Genomic DNA, 27,987 nt, shown 5'->3' with positions numbered 1-27,987 from the left:
ATTTTTACTTGGTTTCTGGTCAAAAGTGATCCTTAAAATATTTTACAAAGCTGCAAGGCAATGAGGAAAAAGATTAATATATATATATATATATTTTAAAAAAGCATGGGACAACAAGAAAAAAAGTGAATATAATTGGACAGGGAAAAAATGTAGGATTTACACAGGGAATTATTTTGGAGGATATCAAATGATATGTCAGCCCACATTTATGAAATGAATGTGTGAATGATTTTCAGATCAATAAACCATACCAAACATCTAAACTGGATCTTAAGGGGGAGTTAAGATATGGGTGTTCGGCAGGGATGCAACATTTTGTCCACATCATGGTATTATTCTAGGCCATCCACTTAGTTGCACTGATTGGCTAGATCCCATTTAAAGAGAAGTCCCTAAAAGGCAAAGCTCCCATTCCTAATGCCCACAGCTAATCATAAATCTTCCTCCAGTGTGCTCTGTTTTCTCCATTTCTCCTCTGGCTAATCACATTGACAGACAATTTGGAACTTCTCCTGTCTGATAGTTAAGGTTTTCATGTTGCTGCATAGCTTTCTTTTTAAGACAGGGACCCAGAGATCAAGAAAAGACAAAGTATCAACTAATTTGTGATGAAACCAGCTATTCTTGCCGCAGGAGATTTTCTACCCTGGGCAACTAACAGAATACCATCTGATGTATATTACATTTCTTCATTTGCACAGAACAGTTTGACTGCAACAACTATTAGTAGCTGCTGTGGCAGGAAGAAGTGGGTGGAGGGAAAGAAGCCTTAGTTACCTCCCTCCTGTGGTTATTATACAAACTGCTTTCATCTGAACAGTTCACAGATCTGAGTGTTGACACAGAGAGAAGCTAAGAAGCAGAGAAATTCCTCATCACAGCATTGAGCAGCTTGCCTTTCAGTACTGGTCCTCCGACTGACCTTCCTCTACGCCCATCTTTTACCAGAAAGGGGAAAGAACAAGCCATGAGTCATCACCAGTTTGATGCTGACTTACATTTTCACTTAAGTAAAAAAACTGCAGAGATGAAAGTGTTTTCTATTTCTACTTTTCCTCCTGGTATAAACACAGTTTCTTTTTCTCATATTACTTTGCTCTCATCCTGTCCTTTCACATCCTTTGAAGCAGTCTTTTATTAATACAGACTCTTTCTTTGTTAGTTAGTTAGTTAGTTACAGCATTTATTTACTGCCTCCATGATGCTGGCCCTGTTTGGTCCCAAACCATGATTTATGCAAACACTCCGTACTGTTCACTATACCACCAGTCATCCAGTCCGTCCTCCTTAAGCCACCATAATCCCAGCACAGTTATATGATATACAGACTTTGGAAAGATTTCTTTCCCCTTTAGGAAGTATAGTAATGTGACCTCTACAGCCTTGGTTGTGGTAAATATTTTCATCCAGATAACACAGACACAAAGGAGATACCTATAGTTTAGGAAAGAGGATAGAATAGGCATACTGCCATTTTATTCACCAAACTATGCTCTCAAAGTAGTCATTGGATCTCCAGGCAGACAAGACTATTAGTCATAAAACTCCTTGCACAGAGGGGAAAAAAGGAATCAGGACACTATAGTGTTATGCCATAAGGACATTATATCACCCTAGCAAGGACGGGTTTTGCTAATATTTGCCACTGCAGACAGAGACAGGCGCTATTCAGGATAAAAGCAAAGGGATTTTCCATTTCTATTCTCTGAATACAAGGTCCTTTAGTGCAAGCCATGTGCCTTGTTGCTTAGGCCAAATTAATGTTTCAAACGAAGGCCATGAATGGGTTTTCAAGGCTAGTTTAAGACAATAGTCTTTCAAACAACTAAGAAAAAAGAACTCCAGTTCTATTTCATATATAGAAGACAACTTGCTTGGCTGCTAACTTAAATGAGCCATGTAACTAGGATTGAACCTCAAGCTACAATCAAACAGACTACTACCTGATGAGGGATGCAAAGGCAAATGAACAGGAAATAGTAAATAATGAGTGGATTAGAAGCCAGGTCTATGTTCAACCAGCACCAGGAAAATAAAAACTGTGTCCAGTTTCATGCTGGAAAGGCATGGACAGGCCAAGGCAACGCTGGTCAGAGCAGCAATCTTTCTTTATATGTTTGAAAACATCTTATAGTCAGGAGTTGGCTTACTAGATTTTCCTGTAAGAAAAGTATTTCTGGATCTACCTGCATATATATCCCAAAATATAGAGAAAAGTAAAATAGGGGAAATTTTTACCCTCATAGTCAAAGGCATACGCAGAGTTATGCCATCCCAAAATTAAAATCTCTTGAGTGAAAAGTGGCAGAAATGGAAGCTATGAAGGATTTTCCTAGTTTCAGGCCATATAACGTTCTTAAGAAAACCAAAGTGCAAGGGACTAGTTCTAAGCAAAACAATTACTCTGAACTTAATCAACTAGAAGAAAATTGTACAAGGTAGGAATGAGTGATCCTATCAGTTTTGTTTTTTCTCAGGGCTCTTCCTTACAACACTTTCTGTAATTTCTTGAGACGGCAAGAAAGCATTGCTGCCCCAGTTAATGATTCCTATCCTGCCAAAGGCACAATGCTGGCAAATGGTGGTGTTCTTTTATGCTGTACAAAGTTATGTTGAGATCTGAGATTGCGGATTTCTCTAGTTTTGCTTTTCCCCTCTTCTACTAAATAGAGTATTTTCAGCCAGTGAGAGAACATTTCCAGTAAGTCTTCATAAGATATAAAGGGATTGAGAAATGCTCTGGTTTTGCACAGGTGAGTTCAAAGGATTTATTGGCTGGTTGTCTCTTTTGGGATAATAAAATATTTTCAAAAGTAGCCCCTACATCAGGTGATACGTGCAAGGAGAATTGTGTTTGAAGCAAATAAAAGATAGCCGACTCTTCTCTCCTGTTTCAGTATGCTGTTCCTACCACCACCATTGATGTTCAGCTTTGATTAGATTGGATTGATCTGGCCTTTGAACTGAAATTGGCTTGGAAACTTAGTTACTACTGGGAAAGAGCCCAGCTGGATTGCATTTAATTATCCCCTGGGCCGAAGCAGGATGGCCTGGAGGACAGTGCCCAGAGGATCTTACCAGCCTAAAGTGCCCAATAAATACTCCCCTATTCTTAGAATCACCTGACTGCAACAGCAACAGAATTATAGAAATATTTAAGGAATAGAATTGACATTTGGAGACGCTTGCGCATGGAATCCTAAAACAAAATCTTTGGAAATGCTTGTGTGATCTGTCTGTCTATCTATCTATCTATCATCTAATTATTTATTTAATTTTTATGCCACCCATCTCGATTACAAAGTGACTCTGAGTCAAGGTGACTCATGATACATGTTATTCAGCAGTTGATAAAAAGCTGATATTACCAATCTATCTGATGCCCAAGATTTATAGAAAGGTTGGCACTTTCTCTTGCAGCTTGCCCCAAATCTATAAAAATAGATGTTAAAATATCAGGTTTGATTTAAATATTTATTCACTGTATTTTTAATTCTACCTAATCTAGCGATTTGAGCATAGAAATTCTTTAGTTTGCAGCTTTAATTGTTGTAAGCTGCTCTTGAGTCCTGGATCTAAATATTTTACATTACATTACAATATTTTACATTAATCATTTACATTATTTACATATGATCCTCCAGATTCCCAGTGAAGAAATAAAAAAAATAAGGAAGAAATAACAATAGTGAGGTTAAGCAAGTTTACATCAGTATTATTTTCCTACTTCAGCTGTACATTTTAAACTTTTGTAATATGAGTGCAGCACATAGTGACTAACTTGAGCAGCTGTCATGCCAAGGAATAACTGTTCTCCAACATGTATTTTTAAAGTTCAAGGCTCAGAAAGAAGACCAGGTGGAAGAGGATCCAAACAACCAATGATATAATGTAAGGCCAGAGTTACTATTTCAGGCAAGATATAAAGGTTTCGATTCAGGGAAGACTGGACTTGATCCTTTTGTAATGCAAAATGGCAATAATATTGATGCAGCACTAGGTAAAAAGGACTTCTCAAATTCTGCAGTAAGGGACTGGCAAAGGTGTACAACGGAAGCTAAAATGGCTAGGTAAGTGCTTAACAGAAAAAGGTCCTAAATTCAAATAGATTAGTGTTTCTCAGCAGCTTTAAGAGGCTGCCTTCTAAGAGCTGTAGTCTACACATCTTAAAGTTGTGAACTTAAGAAATACCAGAGTGGATAATTCTGGGAAGAGCTATTCTTTAAGATAACTCAGAATTATTAAATATTGTTTACCATAGTACCAAGATTAATGCTACGGATTATTATTTGCCTATAAACCAAGCTTTATAACAAGAAGAAATTAGCGATCAGATAATAGCTTAGATTTTCCATATAGAAAAATATGAAGATATACTATGGCAAAAGCAAGCAAGCAAGCAAGCAAACAAGTTCCACTCACATTTAACAACTCTATGTAATAGCCAAGCCTGATCAGATGTTACTACATAGTATAATAATTTGCACTGTTGTTTCAAAAGTGCTTTTTCAAAAGGCAACTGGACTGTTTTTTTCCTTGAGGAAGAAGAACAAAACATTTCATTTCTGATCCAAGAAATTTCACCAGTTGTGATAAGGGGGAAGGATGGAGGATAGGTTCTGACCTGATGGTGGTGGTGGAGGAATGGAAGGATTGTATTTCTTTGCAGTCATCTGGTCCGTTAGCACTCTTGTGAGAGCTCTTGGGGGTCTATCTTTACAGTTGGTTGTGAAATCTTCTTGGCACTGCTGCATGGTAGACTGGAGATAGGTGATGCCTTATCCCCTCCCCCTCTGTTGAGAGAGGGCTGCTCAATGTTAACATAAATGGCCTCTTTTACACCTCTTTCAAATCAATGATCCTCTCTATCCAAAATGTATCTTCAAGACACAAAATGTGTCTTTCAAATGCAGATGGACATCTGAATCTTTTCCTGATGGGTTTGATCTCCTGTGTTGTGCCATGAGTTTGTGAAGTGGTTGCTTTGTTTCACCAATGTATAGTTCAGTGTCTCACTGCATCGTATTGCATATATATCATTGCTCAGTTTTTGTCTGGGGTTTTATCTTTGGGATGGACAAGCTTCTGCCTTAGTATATTCTTGGGTTTAAAGTGTACATATATGTTGTCTTGGTTAAAAATCCTCCTGAGCTTTTCAAATATTCCTGCAACATATGGAATGACAAGATTGCTATGTTTGAATCTCCACAGATAGTTTGCCCTGTTATTATTATTCCTATTGTTGTAAATTCATCCTTTGATTTGTAATTTTCTCTTATTTAATAGCATGCTGCATAGATATAGGCTGGAGTATTTCCATGATGATGCAGTGCCTTAATTTTGTTTACTAGGTACCAGTTCCTGGGGAACTATATAATCTATAAAAGATGGTAGGAAGTGATTTCAAATTTTTGTAGATCAATGAAGAAAAATAAACTGACGTTTTTCTAGACGAAATGGAAATATTGTGGGTGGGAAATCTATTAACTGGACAGAAAGATTCATTTGATATTGGATGGAGGCTGTACAGTTCCCAAAGAATCAACTTTTAGAGTACTTCTTTATTCAACAGGAGAAATCAGTTGTCACTCACTGCTCCCTTTTATAAGTTTATCAGGTAATCAGCTGAAATCTAGCTAGGAAAAGCTAACCTAACATTTTGCAGAGCCATGCTCTATTAAGATGGAGAGTAATGGCTTTTCAATTATGGATTTTTTTTTATAAGGAGATGTATAGTTAGCCATATTTATTGCTATTTTCTAGTGGGGTTTCCTTTTATCTGGAGAAGAGTTCCTTTCAACTTCAAATATTTAAATATGCATTCTCATTTTGCTAAATGGTTATTATTAAAATTATGATTGTGTGATTTTTCTATATAGACATAGAACTGTATTAAGGACACCTTGAAAAGACTGCATTCATAAAAAGGCTTTAAGAACTGTATCCAACCAATAAACACATTGTTGAGATGTCAAGGTGATTGTTCAGTGCCAACATTACCAGCACTGAAGGCTCTCCAGAAGGATGTTTGTTCCCAAATGCTTAAGAGGCTGCCAATAGCCTTGCATTTCCTGGCATATCTGCAATAGATCAAAATAGCCCAGGACCTTTCTGTAAACAAAAGCATGCAAGACGAAGAAAGTTCCCCTTTCTATATTAGGAGGGAATTTTATAAACAATCAGCTCACTAGCTACAAAAATGAAAGGAGGATATGATACTGTATGTGCCCCCTTTGATCCATATGGTGTAAGAAATCAGCACTTCACACTTTTTGAATTAGCCTAAGTGCTTCCGATTGGGAGTTTATATTGTTATTAATTGAAATCACCTCCAAAGGAAGAATTTGCCATGTTGTCTTCTGTTTTAAAAAAATGAAATGAAATAATATAAATAAAGTGAGGTAGTAACTGCATTGCCTATTTTATTTTACTCTAGTCTATTTATAAATATGGATATTTAATTCTAATGATTATATATCCTCTTTTTTTTCATTTCCTGTGAACAAATGACATTCTTAAGTGAAAACAATTTTCAAATGTCTCTTAGCATCTTTTATGCCTCCAGGACAACTCTCAACCTGGGTTTCTATATATTAAGCTTTTCAGTACACTAGTGTCACCCTTCTCAGGTATTCCTGATACAAAACAGATCAGATGACTCATTCTACTTTATTGAAAAGCTACATTAACAGAATCTTGGAAGTCAGAAAGTACAAATCTCCTGCCATTTTGTTTACAGCCTGAGCTGTTAGGGAGGATCCTTTCTGAGCCTCTTTTTTCACTCATTATGTAACTGCAGGCTTCTTATCTGATCATTCCCTAGGCAGCATCTCTCACTCTGTTGCTCAAAGTCTTTCTGACTCACCATTTCAACTAGCCAAATAATTGCACAATATACTTCTGGATTTTTCCTACCATCATGTAAGATGGACTGTTTTTCTCATTTTCTAATTGTCAAAGATCTTTAAAAAATAAATATTGTTTATTGATGATTAGATTTATTGATATTGATTGATAGTTTAGGTTTATAGCACTGAATATATTTCTTACTTGATTATATGGGATGTATAGATAAATACTTTGGCAGTCTGACTGTATCCAGTGAAGGCTAAATTCTCAGTTTTGCATCTGGTTGGCAAGACAGAGCTGTGGAGAAGCCTCCAAAGGCCATGTTTTTGAGCAATGCTGATGCTGCTTTAAAAATTAGTACTGGTACTTTCCCCTCTGCTCAAATTGTGCATCTGAAAATATATATCACAAGGCACATATAAATCTTCAGTTCTTGTTTCTTTCAAAAAAAATTGCAAAAAGCTGTCTTGAGATTTCTATTGTTCCTAGAAGTGAAGAACCTGAAATATTGTAATGAAAAATTAGAAAACAGGTTGCCTTTAAACCTGAATAAACTGTAATTAAACCTTTGTTTTTTGTGCTCTCCTCCCCATTCTACTTTTGATACACATAAATACTGTGTTGTTTCCAATAACCACAATTCATATATATTTAGACCCAATACTGTGCTTAAGGTTAACAAAGAAGGCATCTCCCTCACTATTCATGTATGTATTTATTTAAAGCAGCTGTACCTCAATCTCACAGTAGATAGTTTCTCAGAGCAGTTTATTTTTTTTAAAGAAAAGTTCTTTTAGAATATAAAAAGACAGCAGTCCTGCAAAAATGGAATGATTTAAAAAAAAAAGAAAATGAAGACAAATCTGTCTCTTATGCTATAAAATTCTTATACTGTACTGAAAGCAGCTGAATTTCTTAGCACAAACAGCTGAAATGGGAAGCATTCAAAGGGAAGAGGAAACAAAAATTAAACTTGTAGAATGGCGCTTTTTCATCTTTTTTCAATCCAATTTTGCTTCATTTCAATAAATTAATTATAGTTTGTGTCTTTTAAAACTGGGACAAACCTTCCAACTTTTTTTCTGGCACCATCATAGGTAATGGAGTACACTAATCCAAAGCTTACTTTTTCATGCTAAATTATGGTGCACAGTGGTATGTGAATGAGACTACAATCACAGTGAAAGTAGTCTATTTTTTAAAAATTACAGAAAGTTCCTCAAAAGTATTTATGCATATAAAACTGTAAGTATACATAAATTACAGATAAAAGAACATAATGTTCTTCAGCAGCATAGCTTTTAAAATAAGATAAAATACTTTGGCTATTTTTTTTTACAGTAAAAGTGCTTATCAGCCAGATAAAATCATACAGTGCTGGAGAAAGCTAATCATAGCAGCCTCAGAATGTGTTTTATATTTGTGTGTGGGGGCAGGGAGTTTCAAGTCAATGTTGACTCCCAGAGACAACTTGGGCAGCTTGCAGTTTTCTTGGTAAGTTTTTTGGAAGTGGTTTGCCCTTATCTCCTTCCTAGGACTGAAAGTGATTGGCCCAAAGCCACCCAATGGGCTTCATGCCTAACAAATGACTTGAACTTATGATTTCCCAGTTTCTAACCTAGTACCTTAATCCAGCTTTCTGGAATAATTGTTCAGTTATATTTCCCACATTAAAAATAAGACTCAACATTGTTCAAAGAAAATCTACTAGCTGCTTCAAGTTGCATTCAGCTCTTGATGTCTCCATGCCCATGCCCATGCAGACTTTGTGACAGCAATATGGTTTGCCTCTACCTTTTTCAAGGATGTCTAGTCCATCAGCTCTTTACTTTCTGGTGACCATCCAGCCAATGCTAACTATATTCAACCATGCTCAGTTTCTGAGACTAGATGGATGGTGCCCCCTGATGAAGTTGAAGTACTAAACTGTACATGATCCTCTTTCCATGTACATCAACACTTCTGACAATTTGCAAAATAATGGATGCTTGACTGAGACTTCCCTCTACAACAGGGGTATCAAAATGCCGGTCCACGGGCCAGTTTCATCATACTGAAGCCATGCCCACCCCATTGCTGGCAATGCAAAAAGAATTGCGATACGTTGCAACATGTCATGTGACATGGCGAGTTTGATACCTGTGCTCTACAGCTACTGAGTTAAGGCCTAATTAGAGGTGGCTGTGATCTTGGTTATAAGTGACATGCGGCTGTCAGTGATTTCAATCAATCAGTCAGTCAATTTCTATAGTTGTCCAACTCAAACAAGTGATTCTGGGCAGCTTTGTGTCTTTCTTGCTATATCTCTCTGAATAGGTATAGCAAAAGATGCGCAAAATGTGCAATTTTGTATGATCACAATCAGCGTTTCTACACCACTTGACAACTATAGCCACCCATAAACTATAATAGGATGTGTAAATTCAATGGCAATGTATTGCTTGTATAATTATCTGGATACTTGTTTTGAAATGGATAATTATATTAACCTGTTGCAGGAAAAACTCAAGAAATATTGCAGCAGATTAACAAATTGCTTATGGTAACATTAGCTGGTGTAGGCACAGAAGAATAGTGATCAGTTCATCCCATTGGTGATCTGGTTTTGCCTCCAGATCCAGGACTTTCCCCGCAATCATTAAAACCTAAATCAAGTTTGAATTAATAACAGAAGTTCCATTATAAGGCTTCTAAGATTGGTTTGTTGGTTGTTTACTAAATATATAATCAAAGTAACCTTAACATAATTGCAATTTACATATATCATGAAAGCTCAGAGTTCATTTCCTATGCTATATAATCACTTCATGTAATTTCCATCTTCAGCTAAAATATTTGCATGTTTCCCCAGCCGTTGGCAAGATTACATCTATTTAATTAGATGACAATATTGATATCAAGCCTGTTGTGCTCCAGGGTCTTATATCTATATTCATTATGTCACCTCCTAACTGAATGATTTCTGTTATTTCTTGAACTGTATATTTATTAATAGCTCCCAGTTTGTTCATGAATTTCCTTTTGGAGCTTTAACTAAGAGATGATAGCATGATTCATAACTCACTGTATTCTTCAATGAGTTGCATAAACTCCAGATTCAGAATATTGACTTATTAGCTATGTTTCAGCAATGTTTTCCAGATTAGCTCCAAAGGCCATCTTGGAAACTTTACATGAGCCAAGAATTTATAGAATAGCTTGAGCTATTACTAAGGTAGACCTTGCAGCAGTAAGATCAGTAAAACACCAGTATTTATCTGCCCTTATTTTATCTACACATAATCACCTAAGCAAAATGGTCTCTCCTAAGGAACAAGGGTCTGGGAGTCCGAGATGAGTTTGCTTTACTCTAAACAACTGGTACACAATATGGATGTCTTCCAGGATTCACATTTCTTGTTTGAGGAACAAGTGGCAGTTGTCGCCAGGGCCTTGCACAACTTAGTCTTGTGCACTTAATAACCTTTTTCTGGATTGAAAGGCATTACTCATTCATACTCTACTCACCTCCTAATGGATTACTGCAGTGTAGTCTGCAGGAGGCTGTCCTTGAAGAACATCTGGAAACTGCAATAAGTCCACACTACAGTGGTGTGGGCAGTTATTGTGGATTGGTATTGTGAAAATCATGGGATATGTCTCATGACAAACATGTCTCTACCTAATTTAATGAAGTTCAATTTCTTTTGGGAGCAAACCCTATATAATGCCTATTGTTCAAATTATTCCATGTACACAAACATGTAATTTTGTTATAGTGATATTATGGAAATAAGTTACCATTACTGCCTCCTTGGATTCCCCCCCCCCCAATCAAATCTACAACCCTGGGATTTCCATCCGATACTATAAGATCCAGCTTTTATTACAAAAGGTTAGCCATGCTGTCATCTGGCTGACGTCCTAACCTAGCAATTCCATAAATCAACCAAATTTGATCAGCTAGAAAATTCCCCTTTAATGTTGTTCTAAAGGTGTGTAACTCTTTTTCATTAGAATAATACAAATGGAATTATTTATACTAAGGTAGGTAGCTAGACTAGAATTCAAAAACTATAAAAGTTTGGATGAAATTTATGTAACATCTTAGTTTTGAGTCATCCTCATTAATGCAGTTGTACATTTTGAGACATTTTCACTGTGGGATTCTCTTGTGTACATTCACATCCATTGCATCTCAAGATTGATTTAAACTGCATTGTAATCAATTGTTATTTTAGGTTTGGAGCAGTAAGATCAGCCACTGATCTGATTTAGGCTGGTCTCATTTAAATTCTTTCTATGAAGTTCTAAAAGCAATATTTAAATTAGCCCATCCCAAATTCAGTCCATTTGCTCCCTTGATATGATAGGAAGCATGATTATATCCAATGATCTCCACAACACCAAACCCAATCTCCAATCACCATGTCACATACTCCCACATCTATCAGTATCTGGTAGTAGAGAAGGTATCATTGTCTTACAATGCAGGTGAACATAGCTGAAAGCATTTAGTAAGCACATAAATCATTTTTGGTATTTGAACACCATGGTCAAATGTATTTTGCTAAACAACACAGATGTTCATAATTATTTTAGTTAGAACAATTAACCAGTGGAACAACCTGTGTCCAGAAGCGATGAATGCTCCAACACTGGAAGTTTTTAAGAAGAGACTGGACAGCCATTTGTCCGAAATAGTATAGGGTTTCCTGCCTGAGCAGGGGGTTGGACCTGATGATCTTCAAGGTCCCTTCCAACTTTATTATTATTATTATTATTATTAATCATCACACAGTCAGCCAGATGTTCAGACTGGATTTGGCATTTTGTCTACCTATCGAGGCGCTTCTTCTTCTTCTTCTTCTTCTTCTTCTTCTTCTTCTTCTTCTTCTTCTTCTTCTTCTTCTTCTTCTTCTTCTTCTTCTTCTTCTTCTTCTTCTTCTTCTTCTTCCTATTACTATTACTATTATTATTATTATTGATCATCGCACAGTCAGCCAGATGTTCAGACTGGATTTGGCATTTTGTCTACCTATCGAGTCCTTACCCAGGACCTGGGATAGGCAGATGTGGATGTTTGATGGTATTACAGATATCGTCGCAGGATGGAAGCAGTTCCTAATAAGGCCGCCTTTTGCAATTGACTAATAGCGAATTTGTCAATGCCAATGGTGTTCAAGTGGTGCTCCAGTTGTTTTGGGATTGCACCCAAGGAGCCTATGACTATTGGTACTACCCTTGCTTGCTTTTGCCACAGTCGTTCTATTTCTATTTGTAGGTCTTTGTATTTTGTTATCTTCTCCAGTTCTTTCTCTTCTATTCTGCTATCTCCAGGCACTGCCACGTCCACTATCCAGACTTTTTTGTCTTTCTTATCGACAATTGTTAAGTCTGGGGTGTTATGTTGCAGGTGCTTGTCTGTTTGAATTCTGAAGTCCCAGAGCAGTTTAATTTTATCATTTTCTATGACTTTCTCTATTTTATGATCCCACCAGTTTTTGCTTACAGGCAAATGATATTTTTTGCAGATCTTCCAATGCACCATTGTTGCTACTTTGTCATGCATTATTATTATTATTATTATTATTATTATTATTATTATTATTATTATTATTATTATTATTTTGGAGAAGCCTGCAGGAAAGACTAGATAACTGGTTTCTCTGGAGAGATCTGTGCGTGTAGGAAGTGTCATATAAAGGGATCCTTATGTGCACACATTTAAGCTGTTCTGAAAGTCCTTTTTTTGTGAAGCTCAAGCATCTCTTCTCTAATATACAAAAGTCTGTATATTGAAAAGCAGCAGTATGTGAGGATACCACATTTATCCTTTCATTTACCAGACTCATGCTGAGCAAATAGAAAGAGACCAGGAGTCCTCTGTACAAAATTTTTTTCTTGAGCCATCTAACTGACGTGCGGTTGACTAAGTTTTCCTCAATCATAATATTATTAAGGCTACTTTATCTGAGTGGAGATGAGACAATCTGGTTCCTATGCATGTTAGAGGAAAGGGGGAGTCCATGACTGATTTTCATGGACTGTGCATAAGGTTATTTGAAAGATAGTAAGTAACTCTTGTATTATTTCTGTTCTGGGACAATCTGTTCATGCAACCAAACATCTGACAGAAGTGGAAGAGGTGGCATGTGCAGATGACCTACCAATGCTTATCAATTAACCCAAAAAGAACTAGCAGGCATGGGACATGTTTGGTATATAATGTGGGAGAGATCCTTCCTATTTTACTTTTGTCTCTGACACCCCCCTCTATCTGCCCCATAGTTTTAAGGGCTATTTTAAACATAGGTTCTTAAAACAATAAACCATTCTAGAATAGCACTATTAGGGTATGTTCAAAAGGAGCCTCACTATTAGCTGATTTCCTTCGAGGGCAGCTACACAAAAGATATAAAAACCAGAGGCAGTTTTGACAGATTGTCTAAACTCCCAAATCTAGCCATCTGTCAAAACTCACTTCCTTCCTACATTAAGGAGAGTGATTGGTGAATGTTTTTCTGCCAGCCAGTGATGTTTTATGGGAGGGGAAATAAAGGTAAGGAATCTAACAATCATTTTCTTTACTTCCTCCTCCATCAAATCTACAAGGTCCAATTATTTTCCTTAGTGAGGCATAATAGGGAACAACAATTAAAGTAGAAAATTTTATGTCAGGATACTTTTGCCAGCTCAAGATCTGAAGGAACACATATTAACATTTGGAATGGATGATGCAGCAGGATCCTGTTCCATATTGTCTGAATTTTCAATACGTTATTAGCTGATATCAAAGTAACTGTTTCAGGACTTATAATTCAGTTGTTTAGATGCCAGAGGAGAAGGCTAATGAGCTCATCCTTTTTTTAAAGTTGTTTTGCTTCAATGTGAACCTCTTTGATATTTTAAAAGAAACCTTATACAACCTTCATGACTTTTCAGTTTCCTGTGATTTTTATTCCACTTGGAAGCTGTTGTCTCTGGGACAGGAAATCTGAAAAGTCCTTCTGGATCAAGGACAACACATATATCCACTCCCATGTTTTGGATTTTGCAGCTGTTGTTTCTCATAATCACAAAGGTGCCAAAATCTTTATAGGTCACACTGAATGAAAACGAGACTCTCTCAACTTTTCTGATTTCTAGCAAGGTGAAAGAACAGGGAGATGATTGTCCAAGGGTAGAAGGGAAGAAGAAGAATGTGAGCATGGAATGGAGCCCAACATTTTCAGTGGAAACTGCCTGAAGGGAAGAGTGTTGATGTCAGTAGTGGGGGACTGAGGTTACATGGGTTCAGGAAAATGCATAGAAAAAGAATCATGAGGAACTGGGAGAAACAGTTCTGAGGTAAACTACTTCTAAAGGCAGTCAGTCACTGGAGTGATATTGATAACGAAACTCTAAGTATTTATTATTTATTTATTTATTTTCCAACTTCATTTTTTTTAAATAACTCAAGGCAACAAGCATACCCCAAACTCCCTCCTTTTCCAATATCCCCATATCAAGAGCCCTTTGAGATGCCTATGGTTCAGAAAGGATGTGACTGCCACCTAGCCAGCTTTTATACCTAAGGTAGGACTAGAATTTACACTCTCTTGGTTTCTAGTCTGAAGCCTTACCACAAGACCAAACTTCCTTCCTTCCTTCCTTCCTTCCTTCCTTCCTTCCTTCCTTCCTTCCTTCCTTCCTTCCCTCCTTCCTTCCTTCCTTCCACGGCTCACCAGCAAAAGTGAAAACAGAAGTACTACCAGGGAGAAAGGATTTCTTCTTCATCATTTTATGTAATATTTAGAAACTTTTTTTTCTCAGACAAAAGGGATGCTATCTCATTTGCTTTCTATTGCTGGAGTTTCCTTTACTATTCTTCTTTCACCATTTCCTTGCCGCATCCCCCTCCCCCCCTTTTTTATTTGAGGCAGTGTCTTTTCCTTTTCTGGCACAACTGCTACCTGCTGGCAGAGCTAAAAATCAGCCCACTGTGTCTGCCAAACATAATTTTACTTGGAAGAAGCTCACCAGAGTAGAAAAGGAGGAACACAACAAATCGGATGCTATTTTGAAGAATGTGTGGTCAGTGAGAGCATTAAAACAGTGAATATGTGTCAAAAAGAAGGTATGACTAATTCAGTAATTAGTAATTTGAAATCCTGCAATCTGCAATAATAAAGGAACTAGTATGCCCATTTCAAAAATCATATGATAGTTATATTTTCTTTACTGTTCTAAAGTTTATTTATTTAAAGTTTAGTAGCCAAGCTTTGAACCATCTATGACTGAAATGATCAGTTGATTTTCAAGTTAAGATGGGTTATTTTATAAAACTATTTCATCTTCCTTAATTTTAAACATTACATTTCAAAACTATTCCAAATTAAATAGAAAATTCAAAACATAATTTTTCTTCATTTATCCTATTTTGAATATATTTTCTCACTAAATATGCATTTATAAATGTATTCATTGTAAAATAAATTACATATATTGAATATATGCAAAGTTACTTTACTTCTTATTAGTTTAGAATGTTACCTACCATTATTAAATACTGTAATTGTCTCCCCCCCTTTATGGATTACTGCCTTGTCGTGGCGAAGGGGCTTGCGTAACTCAATGAAGCTATAAGCTATGCCGTGCAGGGCACCCAAGACGGACAGGTTATAGCAGAGAGTTCTGACAAAATGTGATCCACTGGAGAAGGAAATGGCAAACCACTCCAGTATCTTTGCCATGAAAACCCCATGGACAGTACTAAAAGGAAAAAAGATATGACGCTGGAAGATGAGCCCCTCAGGTCGGAAGATGTCCAATATGCTACTGGGGAAGAGCAGAGGGCTAGTACTAGTAGCGCCAGAAAGAATGAAGCGACTGGGCCAAAGCCGAAAGGACGCTCAGCTGTGGATATATCTGGTGGTGAAAGGAAAGTCCGATGCTGTAAAGATTTTTTCTCCATAGGAACCTGGAATGTAAGATCCATGAATCAAGGCAAGCTAGACGTAGTCAAAAAAGAGATGACAAGACTGAACATCGACATCTTAGGAATCAGCGAACTAAAATGGACAGGAATGGGTGAATTTAACTCAGATGACCATCAGGTATACTACTGTGGGCAAGAATCCCTCAGAAGAAATGGAGTAGCCTTCATAGTCAATAAAAGAATAGGAAAAGCAATACTGGGATACAATCCCCAAAATGACAGAATGATCTCAATTCGAATCCAAGGCAAACCATTCAATATCACAGTAGTCCAAATCTATGCCCCAACCACTGGTGCTGAAGAGGATGAAATTGACCGGTTCTATGAAGCCCTACAGCACCTTATAGAATTAACATCAAAAAATGATGTCCTTATCATCATGGGGGATTGGAATGCTAAGGTAGGAAGCCAAAAGATAACCGGAATAACAGGCAAGTTTGGCCTTGGAGTACAAAATGAAGCAGGGCACAGGCTAATAGAATTTTGTCAAGAGAATAGGATGGTCATAACAAACACTCTTTTCCAACAACCCAAGAGACGGCTCTACACATGGACATCACCAGACGGTCAACATAGAAATCAGATTGACTATGTGCTCTGCAGCCAAAGATGGAGAAGCTCTATACAGTCAGTAAAAACAAGACCAGGAGCTGACTGTGGCTCAGATCATGAGCTTCTCGTTGCAAAATTTAGGCTTAAATTGAAAAAAGTAGGGAAAAGCACTAGGCCACTCAGGTATGAACTAAATCATATTCCTGATGAATATACAGTAGAGGTGACAAATAGATTTAAGGAACTGGATCTGATAGACAGAGTGCCTGAAGAACTATGGATGGAAGTTCGCAACATTGTACAAGAGGTAGCAACTAAAACCATCCCAAAGAAAAAGAAATGCAAGAAAGCAAAATGGCTGTCTGAGGAAGCTTTGCAAATAGCTGAGGAAAGAAGGGAAGCGAAAGGCAAAGGAGAAAGAGAAAGATACACCCAATTGAATGCAGAATTCCAGAGAGTAGCTAGAAGAGATAAGAATGCCTTCTTAAATGAACAGTGCAAAGAAATAGAAGAAAACAACAGAATAGGGAGGACCAGAGATCTCTTCAAGAAAATTGGAGATATGAAGGGAACGTTTCATGCAAAGATGGGCATGATAAAGGACCAAAATGGCAGAGACCTAACAGAGGCAGAAGAGATTAAGAAGAGATGGCAAAACTACACAGAAGAACTATACAAGAATGAGCTTAACATCCCAGATAACCACAATGAGATGGTCATTGACCTCGAACCAGACATCCTAGAATGTGAAGTGAAATGGGCCTTAGAAAATCTGAGCAACAACAAAGCTAGTGGAGGTGACAGTATTCCAGCTGAGCTATTCAAAATCTTAAAAGACGATGCAGTAAAAGTGCTACACTCAATTTGCCAGCAAATTTGGAAAACTCAACAGTGGCCACAGGATTGGAAAAGGTCAGTTTACATTCCAATTCCAAAGAAAGGCAATGCCAAAGAATGTTCAAACTATCGCACCATTGCACTCATTTCACATGCTAGTAAAGTTATGCTTAAAATCCTACAAGCTAGACTCCAGCAGTATGTGGATCGAGAACTACCAGAAGTACAGGCAGGATTTCGAAGAGGCAGAGGAACTAGAGATCAAATTGCCAACATACGCTGGATCATGGAGAAAGCTAGGGAGTTCCAGAAAAACATCTACTTCTGCTTCATTGACTATGCAAAAGCCTTTGATTGTGTGGATCACAACAAATTGTGACAAGTTCTTAAAGAGATGGGAGTACCAGACCATCTCATTTGTCTCTTGAGAAATCTATATGCGGGTCAAGAAGCAACAGTGAGAACCGAACACGGAACCACTGATTGGTTCAAAATTGGAAAAGGAGTCCGGCAAGGCTGTATACTGTCGCCCTGCCTATTTAACTTATATGCAGAGCACATCATGAGAAAGGCAGGGCTAGATGAATCAAAAGTTGGAATTAAGATTGCCGGGAGAAATATCAACAACCTAAGATATGCAGATGATACCACTCTAATGGCAGAAAGTGAAGAGGAACTAAAGAGCCTCTTGATGCGGGTGAAGAAGGAGAGTGCAAAAGTTGGCTTGAAACTCAACATTAAGAAAACCAAAATCATGGCATCCGGCCCTCTCAATTCCTGGCAAATAGATGGGGAAGAAATGGAGGTAGTGACAGATTTTATTTTTCTGGGCTCAAAGATCACCTCAGATGGGACTGCAGCCAAGAAATTAAAAGACGCTTGCTCCTGGGGAGGAAAGCTATGGCAAATCTAGACAGCATTCTAAAAAGCAGAGACATCACCCTGCCAACAAAAGTGCGTATAGTCCAGGCCATGGTTTTCCCAGTTGCAATGTATGGCTGTGAAAGTTGGACCATAAGAAAGGCTGAGCGCAAAAGAATTGAGGCCTTTGAACTATGGTGCTGGAGAAGACTCCTGCGAGTCTCTTGGACTGCAAGGCGTTCAAACCGGTCAGTCCTAGAAGAGATCAACCCCGACTGCTCTTTAGAAGGCCAGATCCTGAAGTTGAAACTCAAGTACTTTGGCCACCTAATGAGAAGGAAGGATTCACTGGAGAAGAGCCTAATGCTGGGAAAGATTGAGGGCAACAGAAGAAGGGACGACAGAGAATGAGATGGCTGGATGGAGTCACTGAAGCAATAGGTGTGAATTTAAATGAACTCCAGAAGATGGTAGAGGACAGGAAGACCTGGAGGAACGTTGTCCATGGGGTCGCGATGGGTCGGACACGACTTCGCAATTAACAACAACAACAAATTGTCTCCCCCAAAGTATCTCCCAACATTATCCCTAATGCCAACAGGCAATAGCAGTTATGCAATAAATCAATAAAGGTATGCTCAGCAGTTGAATTAATAAAACAGGAAATAAAATTAAACAAAAATTGCATTCAGCCCATAACTGATAGCTGCATTGCAGTTCTAATTGTAATTCAAGTACAGAGAGTACCTGTCTTCCAAGATGAATGGAAATTTGTGGTCATGACTGACTCTTGTGAAACTGTTGTGATTTATGGGAAGCCACCAACTGAAACAAAATTTGTATGTATATAGTAACTAATACTGTTCGACAAAGTAGAGATATCTCCTGCTCTTTGAATGCTCCTTGATTGGATTTCATGTTTTGAAACCCTCGTTGGTGAGAGATTTTTATGAGATAGTTTTTGGCTGGCTAGCTGAAAGAAGAGACCTTAAACAAATGTTATTTCCAATACTGTATGCATAACAATAGCTATTTGAATAACTGCTAAATAAGTTGGGAAAAAGGAGCAAAAAAGGGAACACAAGAAAGAGGAAGAAGAAAAGGAAAAAAGAAAAGGTATATGAAATCATTCATAAATAGAAAAAGTATTTGGGTATTAATTTTATTTTTTGTTGATATAATTCTTTCTTTTTCATTGTTGGGAAAAGAATGAAAATTGTATTGTACTCACCTCAAAATTTAATGCCATACTTCAGTCAAAATACTGAGTAGCAGAAATAAATTCTTCCAATTCCATTCTTCTTTTGTTTTACTAGTAGATTTTATGTCTGGTTTTTAAAAACACAACAGTGACTGAATTTTCAAGTTATCACTGACATTTTCAAATATATTGCCAAGTATCCAGTTCCAGATTTCTTCTTAATAATGCATTAGATAGAGTACTTTCCAAAGATAGGATCTTTGGAATAATAATCTTCCTGACCCAAAGAAGATTTTATTCAATATGCATATGAATAATGCAAGATGGCAGGTGTGGTATTAGACAGCTAAAAGTCTCTTTTCTACACATGTATTAAAGATTAGGGGCTATTGCTCTATGTAGTATCTCATTCTAATTTAGAACCACACAAATCATATACAAATTCTGCTTAAAAGTATGCTACATCCATTTACATACAGAGTAGATTAATCCAAAGAGCAGCCAAGCCACCAGCTACAGGTCAGCTTATGTCACCCTTCCCAGAAAAACAACTTTCTGAAAATGTTTACAGATGAGAAGCACTTGTGCTAAGACCAGGTTCATGTCAGGAAATTCCAAATACATGCTGAGCAAATAACACATACCTGTTACTTGCTCAAATAATTAATCATATAATAAACAAAATTCCCTTTTAGTTTAGCTTTGTTTAGTCTGTTTAAAACTGGGTGTTTATTCTTCTGGTTGGCTGTTTTCTCTTTTGAATGTGTTTTCCCCCCCCCTTTTATTTGTAAACAGCTTAGAATCATCATAAAATTAGGTGGCCTCCAAAGTAAACTAACCAACTAACTAACTAAAAATACATTCAGGAGACTATGTGCTAAGAAGGTTTGTGAGCCATTTATGTTAGTCTTACCTGTCACTGCATTCCACAATCATATTTTTATATATTAGAAAAGAAGAAATCTTTCAGAATTTCTGTACAGAGGAGATTGATATATATTTATTATTAAATTAATAATGACAGCCCTCTGAGACACTTTCAGTAAGGATTTTCTTAGGGCTAAAATAAAATTTAAAAATATAAAATTATGTTTATGCATGGGGAGTATTTTTTGAATGTACAATTAAGTTGTTATCAAATTCACACAGATAAACAATCTCTGAGATGATTTCTCTCCAGCCTGGCCCTTCAGATTTATTTATTTATTTATTTATTTATTTATTTATTTATTTGTTAGACTTATATACCGCTTTAAGTGCAAGCACTCTCTAAGCGGTGTACACCAGTAAGCAATGTATATATATATTTACATTGCCCCCAACAATCTGGGTCCTCATTTTACCTACCTCGGAAGGATGGAAGGCTGAGTCAACCTTGAGCCGGTGAAATTTGAACCGCTGACCTGCTGAACACAGTCAGCTAAAGTGGCCTGCAGTACTGCACTCTAACTGCTGCGCCACCTCGGCTCATTTTTTCACTATTATCTTTCCAATAGTGTGTACATGGGCATTACCCACCTTCCTTCCTTTATCCATTTGTAAGGCTGCCTTGTTGCTGGACTTCTCTATCCTTCTCAGCATGATGGATTTCTCAAAGGAGTTGGATCTTCACATAATAATTTGAGGCTGGTCATTTCTGCCTTGAATGATAATTCTGGATTGGTTTGTTCTATGATCCATTCTATGTGAACTAAACCCACATTCCATTAAATTTAAGCACAAAAGTTGTTGGAATTTTGGATTAAAAACTAACATTGCTGAAGGAAATTTCAGCAATGTTGCTGAAATTTACTGTGGTTGTTTTTTTCCATATATGCACTATGATAAACTTAATAAAAACATGTTGGAGAAAAAAGACATAATCTTGGATTTCTTCTTCAGCCATCTGTTCTTTCCCTACTTTAAGAATGTAAAAATGAGAAAGTGGCCAGTAGAACAGCTGCTGAATGTCATATCACATTGTTGTAGCACAAATATCTTATAAAAAGTCTGACATCTGCCTCTGTTCTTTCCCAATTGTACAAGAGAAACTGAAACACCCACTAATTCAGCAAGACATTACCAAGAATCTTTCCAAATATTTTTTTGTAGCACAAAAAGAAAAGAAGAGAAAAAAACTCTACATTTTTCTTATTGTAGCACAGTACCCAGATTTCTTCTTCTAAGGCAGTGGTTCTCAACCTGTGGGTCGGGACCCCATTTGGGGTCGAATGACCATTTCACGGGGGTCGCCAAACAACGCAGCCCGCCATTATGTCCCTTTTATTCTATTGGCTTTTGAAAGCCAATAGAATAGACTCTCTTGAATAGAGTCTAATTCTATTGGCTTTCAAAAGCCAATAGGAATTGTCCAGGCTGTCTCTGCCCTGCCAAAAGTCCCATTCTGCAAATGGTGCTGCATCAGTTGAGTAGTCCTCGACTTACGACCGGTTGAGTAGTCCTCGACTTACGACTGGTTGGGGGTCGCGGCATTAAAAAGGTTGAGAACCACTGTTCTAAGGGTATGCTTTACTGAAAAGGATTCTTCTATTTTCTTTGGAAAGAAAATGCAGGTCTCAAATTATTTCAAGAACTGTACCATCCTAATACAAAATGGTACTTCTTGCATGCTGCAAATGAAAGTTGACCAGAAGGAGGGGTGAATTCTACTCCAAAACTAGAGAGAGGAATGCATGTTCCATTGCTCCTGAGAGCAACAGCTTGCATATAGAGCAAATATAGAGAACTCTGGCTTCCAACGTATGCTCACATATTCCTTAGCTACAACATTTTCTCCTTTGATAGTCACTGCCTAACTTTCCCTAATATGTCTGGGATGGAGGGATGTAGAGGAGTAGACAATCACAGTCAGTGGTACAATATTTTGTTTGGTAAATTGTCTTCATTTCTTCAGCTGAAGCTCAGAAGTTTGGTTCAAAGAGAAAACAGAATTTGTGACACTTAGCTTGTTCGCTGTGAAACTGAACATTGATAATAATAACAAGAATATTAATAGTGATGGATTTAGTAGTAAAATTTGGAAGTTGGTATGTAATAATCATGCCATGTATTTGCACAATGTTAAAGCATGTAAACCTGATATAGGCAACCAATGGATCACCACACAGGCTTACTTGCTACAGATTTCTAGCAAAACCCACCACAAAAACTATCATTTACAACCAAGACATACAAGGAACCTGGATTTATTTAAATTGCTTGACAAAAGACTGAATTTAAATTCAAAGTTTCTCAAACTATGATATCTCATTGAAATTAAACACAGGGTCATACTGCTTCCCAGGAATAATTTACTATATGTCAATGGGAGATCAAGGTTGCACACTTTATGTTTTCTCCTCCCATTTTCCTCACAAGAACTTTTTGAAATAGGTCAGGTTCCAAGTCACCCAATGAACTTCCACAACTGGGGATAGACTTGAATGAGTCTCCCCATTGATGTTGAGTCATTCATTTTGCTTTGATTCTTGTCAGTCTAACAGACATTATTTCACCAGGCATTGTCTGTTAGTAACTCCTTCAGTTTAACGGTCATTCTTGAGCATTTTCGCTATCTTCATCTCTTTCAGCAACAGATGTGTGTAGAGAATGCTCTACTTTATATTCCTATTTATACCTCTATTGCAAACCCCATGCATCTAATGAACACAGCTATATGAAGAGTTGGACAATATGAGATAAATGAATATTATGTCCATCACAATAATACAAGACAAACTCAGTCCCTTACTTACATATGTGTGACACAAGTATGAAATAATGGAGGTTCCACCATGATATCATGATGCAATTGATATTCTGGTTATGAATTAATTGATGAATTAGTCTGATTAAGCCTGAACTGATGAAGTGTCCTCTGAATAATCAAAGTTTATATGATAAGAAATCAGCAAGTCTTTAAGATGCCATAAGATGCTTTTTTGGTTTAGCCCAAAGACAAGAATCCAGATTTAAGAATAAAGTTGGTTAGGATTTGACAATTGGTAATTAAGGGAAGTATTTTCTATAACTTTCTTTTCTTCATGCGTTTCATTTTAATATAAAATTACCCTTTAGATTGACAGGAAGGATGAAATCTTGAAATGGAATTCTCCAGTATGATTTCCCATCTATTGAATTTAATTAAAATGCCTTCAATTTATTCTGGTTTCTTTACTTGACCCATGTGCTGAAAATGAAAAAGTAGGGGAAAATGAGAGCAACTAGTTTTGACTCTGATTTAATGTGTACATGGATGATTGTGAAAATTATGGGAACTGTACATTTTTCTCAAAACTTCTCAATAAGCATCCTTTATATCTGCATTTAGTTTTTCTCAGCTATGTAATTATGTGTCAAAGTGCTGTTTAACCAATTAGTCATAGTCATCTATTCCCAGTATTCTCTCAGCTCCCAGACTGATGCCATTCTGGTTTTATTTATGAGACTACAGTGTATCAATATAATATGCAGGACAGGCTTATCTAGTATCACCCACCAAAACTACTATTACTACTACTACTACTACTACTACTACTACTACTACTACTAATTGTTCTTGTAATGGATACAATAGAATAACAGAGTTGGAAAGGATCTTGGAGGTCTTCTAGTCCAACGTTCTGTTCAAGCAGGAGATTGTATACCATTTCAGACAAATGGTTGTCCAATCTCTTTTTAAAAAACCTCCAGTGTTGGAGCACCCACAACTTCTGGGGCAAATTGTTCCACTGATTGATTGTTCTTACTGCCAGAAAATTTCTCCTTAGGTGTAAGTTGCTTGTATCCTTTTTTAGTTTCCACCAATTAACCAACAAGTCCCAGGGAAGCAATAATTCCATGTAGAATACAGGGGATGCCTGAATATTTAACACTGTACTCTGAAGAGAACCAATCTTTACCATGCCTTAAAACGCAGCTGATTACTATGTATTTGAGACACAATACACTACTACTGTATTAATACTAATAGCATATTAGATGAATTGTTTGCTATTCATTTCCAAGCTCCATTGAAAGGGCTAGGTCTGAACTTCAAAATTCAAAATAGTTTTTTATCAATTTACCTAACGAACAAGTTATCTGAACTTGTCTGGGCCTTAAGATTGACATTAAAGATCTTGATGCATGATTTACTAGTAAGGCTTACAAGGCTAATAGACGAATACACTTCCTGGAGAAATATACATTGTTTTATCTGTATTAATTTATTTTATTTTGTTTTATTTTCTGAATAAAAACTTTTGTATTTAGGCCAGTCTTGATGCCTCCATTGTTGCAATGGAATTGTGGGGTAACTCCTTTTAATTATTTGTTTTTGGGTTTATTGTTATGTAGGTCTATATAATGATATCCAGCCCAATAATTAGATTGGAGAATGTATTTATGGCATTTAAACCTTTCATTCCTTTCCCAGCAAGGAGAGGAGTAGCTGGTGGGTGAGGTAAGAAGTGAGGGATTGCAAGACTGGCAAAAAGCATTGAAAATGAAGATTATGTAACTACAGCAACAGCCAGAAGAATTAAAGCAGATACAGTTTCCCCAGATTTCATCCCCTCGGTAGTCATTGGACCTGGATTCTGGATACATTCTGTAAGTTAGCTCATTTGAGCTACCTTGGTTCAAAAATAGTTGCCCTGCAATGTACTATTTTGCTCAGTTAAAAATAAAAATGATGACAGTTTAGTATTATATAGAGGTTATGTGGGAAAACGAAAGACAGATAAAACAAAATCAAGCAGTGGGGGGTTAAGGAAAACTACAGATATTCATCAATGGCAAGTGAAAAAGTAGGCTGGGAATTGTGATTCAACAATATGTGAAATTGTCATTTATACCTTAGATACTTTCATTCCTCACAAGTTCAGATAAATGCCTTGCTTGAACATTAATGGAACCTTGGCAGCAACACATTCTGGTACATTCCAGTAGCTATTCAGTGTCTAAGAATACATTAAGTATTTAAGGAGATCTTCCACAATGCTACACAGCAATGGAATCCTATTGGCTTGGGTTTAAATCTCTAGCCCAACTGTTGGGTCATGTCAATGCCAGTACTAGTCTAATTGGATTTTCAGAGCAAAGTTTCAGCTGTCTGGAATGTGTTTGACCAATATTGCAATGATAACTTTTCTAATTTTGCATTGTTAACTGATACAAAGTGAAATTTAATCATCTTTCAAAATGGACACTTTCTAGAATTTTGGAATAGTTTGCCAAATAAAATAAGTTTATTAAAGAAAAGGCTGTGCAAATGTGTATGTCTTTATGAAAACAATATACAAATTCTTATGTAGTAAAGTGTGAAAAAATATATTAAATAGAAAGACCAAGAATAAAGCATACATTTGAGGAAATGTGCACCAAGCTACATAGACCTTTTAGTATGTTCTTTTAAAAAAATTGGTCAACCAAACTTGATATATTCACAATTTGGCAAACAAGAAAACACAAACCTGTCCAGTTGCATAATGAAAAACTGAAAGGAATGGAATGGAAATTGATAAGTATACTTCTCCCAGAATGCAAGCTTTGAGTAAAGAATTCAAAGGAAAGGAAGAGAAGCTAGCTGATCATTTCTTTCATATTAAAATTTCTGCACACAGGTTTCAAAAGTATAACTAAGAACATGATTGAAATGAAGAAGGCTCATCTTATATGGGCAATTGTCGGCTAGGAAATGTCTGCCTAGATGTTCCTGAGAGAACTGTATAAGCTGCTAAAACAAAAAAGTTAACACATATATACAATATCCTCAATGAAGCACAATTAGGATATAAGGAATTATAGAGAATATATGTTAAACCTAGCTTCAGAATGGCTTAATAACCTTTTAACAGAATTATTCTATAGAACAGAAATAATTGCTTTAAATATAGAGCTGGAAATTTGATTCAGTGCAGTGACTGGAACTACTTTTGTCTAATGGGTTGTTGGTGGTCTCTGAGTTTGGTTGTTTTCTTGCAGATTACTCAAACTAGGCAACATCATCAAGCAACCAAACTCAGAGACCACTAAGGAACATTCATTTCAACCCTGAGCTACAAACATTTTCCTTTATTTGTACATTTTCCTTTATCTGTATTGACAAAAGCCATGGTGGTGCAGTGGTTAGAATGCAGTACTGCAGGCTAATTCTGCCAACTGCCAGCAGTTAGAATCTCACTGGCTCAAGGTTAACTCAGATTCCATCCTTCTGAGGTTGGTAAAATGAGGACCCAGATTGTTGGGGGCAATATACTGACTCTGTAAACCACTTAGAGAGGGCTGTAAAGCACTACGAAGTCTAAGTGCGATTTTTATTGCTATTGTATATGTCTTCAGTTTTTAATTCAGATTCCTCAAAGAATAAAAAGAACTGTAGTTATTTAAACAGGCCAGCTGGAACCTCCCATTGATATGACCCATAGTAGAAATAGGTTTGTTGTTTACTTACAGCCAACAGAGAGCTGAGGGCCAGGTCCTTGCAATCAAGTCTTCTCCTGAGAGCCAGCTGATGTTCTGCCAAAGGCCTCCTAGTGCCAGGTACTCACTTTTTTTCAGCCAGTTGAGAATCTTACTACAGTAACTCCTTGGCAGACTTATCTCAAATTTCAACATTTCAAATGCTAAATTGGAGGAGGTCCCAAACCAAATATTTCTAGGACTTATTGGTGAAAAATGCAAATGAAAACCTCTTCTCTATTTTGATAGAAGCAAGCATTGTGATAAATTCTGTTTCATGTTTGCTGTCATTAACTGCAATTTGAAAAAAATAATAATTTCATGATGTCTGACTAAAGAAAAAGCCAACAGTACTGGATGGATGAAATAATACTTAAGTATGGCCTCTCAATCTCTTTCAGTTATTACCATCACTGAGACCATTGAGTTTCCTGGAAAGTTGAGAATGAAGGTTACTTTTTTATCCCCTGAGCAAAGAGACATCAAATCTATTTAACTTATTGACAAAGAAACCATTAACACAGGAAGGAAAAGTAGAGCCTTAAAGCTATCTATGAGCAGTTGACAATTATTAGACAACTGTAGCGCCACCCCCAAAGGGACCACTAAAGTCCAGGCCCTCCTGGCCTCCTCTTCAGCTGGCTGCTGATCCAAGGGGTCTCTCACATTGGAATCTCTACCTGACAGGGCCCATAGCACAGTGATGTCCAGTCACGGTTGACAGCCATGCACATAGGGAAGAGATGGTCGATCCCTTTTGACGGTAACTCATGTGGAATGATGATAGTTGACTTCAGGCAGTAAGACTTACATGAGACGATGGTAGTCAGGTCCTGGTAGCAGCAGCTGAGTAGTTGATCCCTAGTAACAGCAACCTGCTTAGGCCGATGTTAGCCATTCTCGGATAGTAGCAACTTGCCTATAACAATGTTAGTCAGTCTCTGATGACAGCAACTTGCCTAAGACGATGGTAATCAGTCTCTGGTGACAGCGACTTGTCTAAGACGATGGTAATCAGTCCCTCTCTAGAGCTCACAGGGATCCTCCTTTATCCACTCTTCTCGTCTCTCTCTGCCCTTACTATATGTAATCCCTCCTTTCTCTTCCTTATCCCCTTTTTGCCTCCTCCAGCAGATCCTATAAAAACTCCTCTACTTCCCACTAAAAGACATACCCTCAATCTGGTCAAACTCTTTCCTGGTTTTCTCTTTACCCAGCTGGCTCCAGCAAGGGAGAAGAAATAAAACTCCCCAACCTACTTTCTCTCCCTCTCTTTGTCTGGCCTTCTTACTCTCTCTCTATT

At 37.2% G+C, this 27,987-nt stretch overlaps 1 long non-coding RNA gene across 4 annotated transcripts in view; it reads left to right on the top strand.

The window, feature by feature from the left end:
* Window positions 1-3,880: 3,880 nt before the first annotated feature.
* The window catches only part of LOC120298586, a 65,982-nt gene continuing 41,875 nt past the window's right edge, over window positions 3,881-27,987 (top strand). For all 4 annotated transcript variants that reach the window (XR_005554147.1, XR_005554145.1, XR_005554148.1 and 1 more), the window contains exon 1: window positions 3,881-4,073. This is a non-coding gene — a long non-coding RNA (uncharacterized LOC120298586). The remainder of the gene's footprint in view (window positions 4,074-27,987) is intronic.

The sequence above is a fragment of the Crotalus tigris genome, unplaced genomic scaffold, assembly GCF_016545835.1.
Source record: "Crotalus tigris isolate CLP2741 ecotype Arizona unplaced genomic scaffold, ASM1654583v1 scf7180000024115.3125172, whole genome shotgun sequence".
NCBI classification, from domain to species: Eukaryota; Metazoa; Chordata; class Lepidosauria; order Squamata; family Viperidae; genus Crotalus; species Crotalus tigris.
This window is presented reverse-complemented; position numbering and strand designations above follow the sequence as displayed.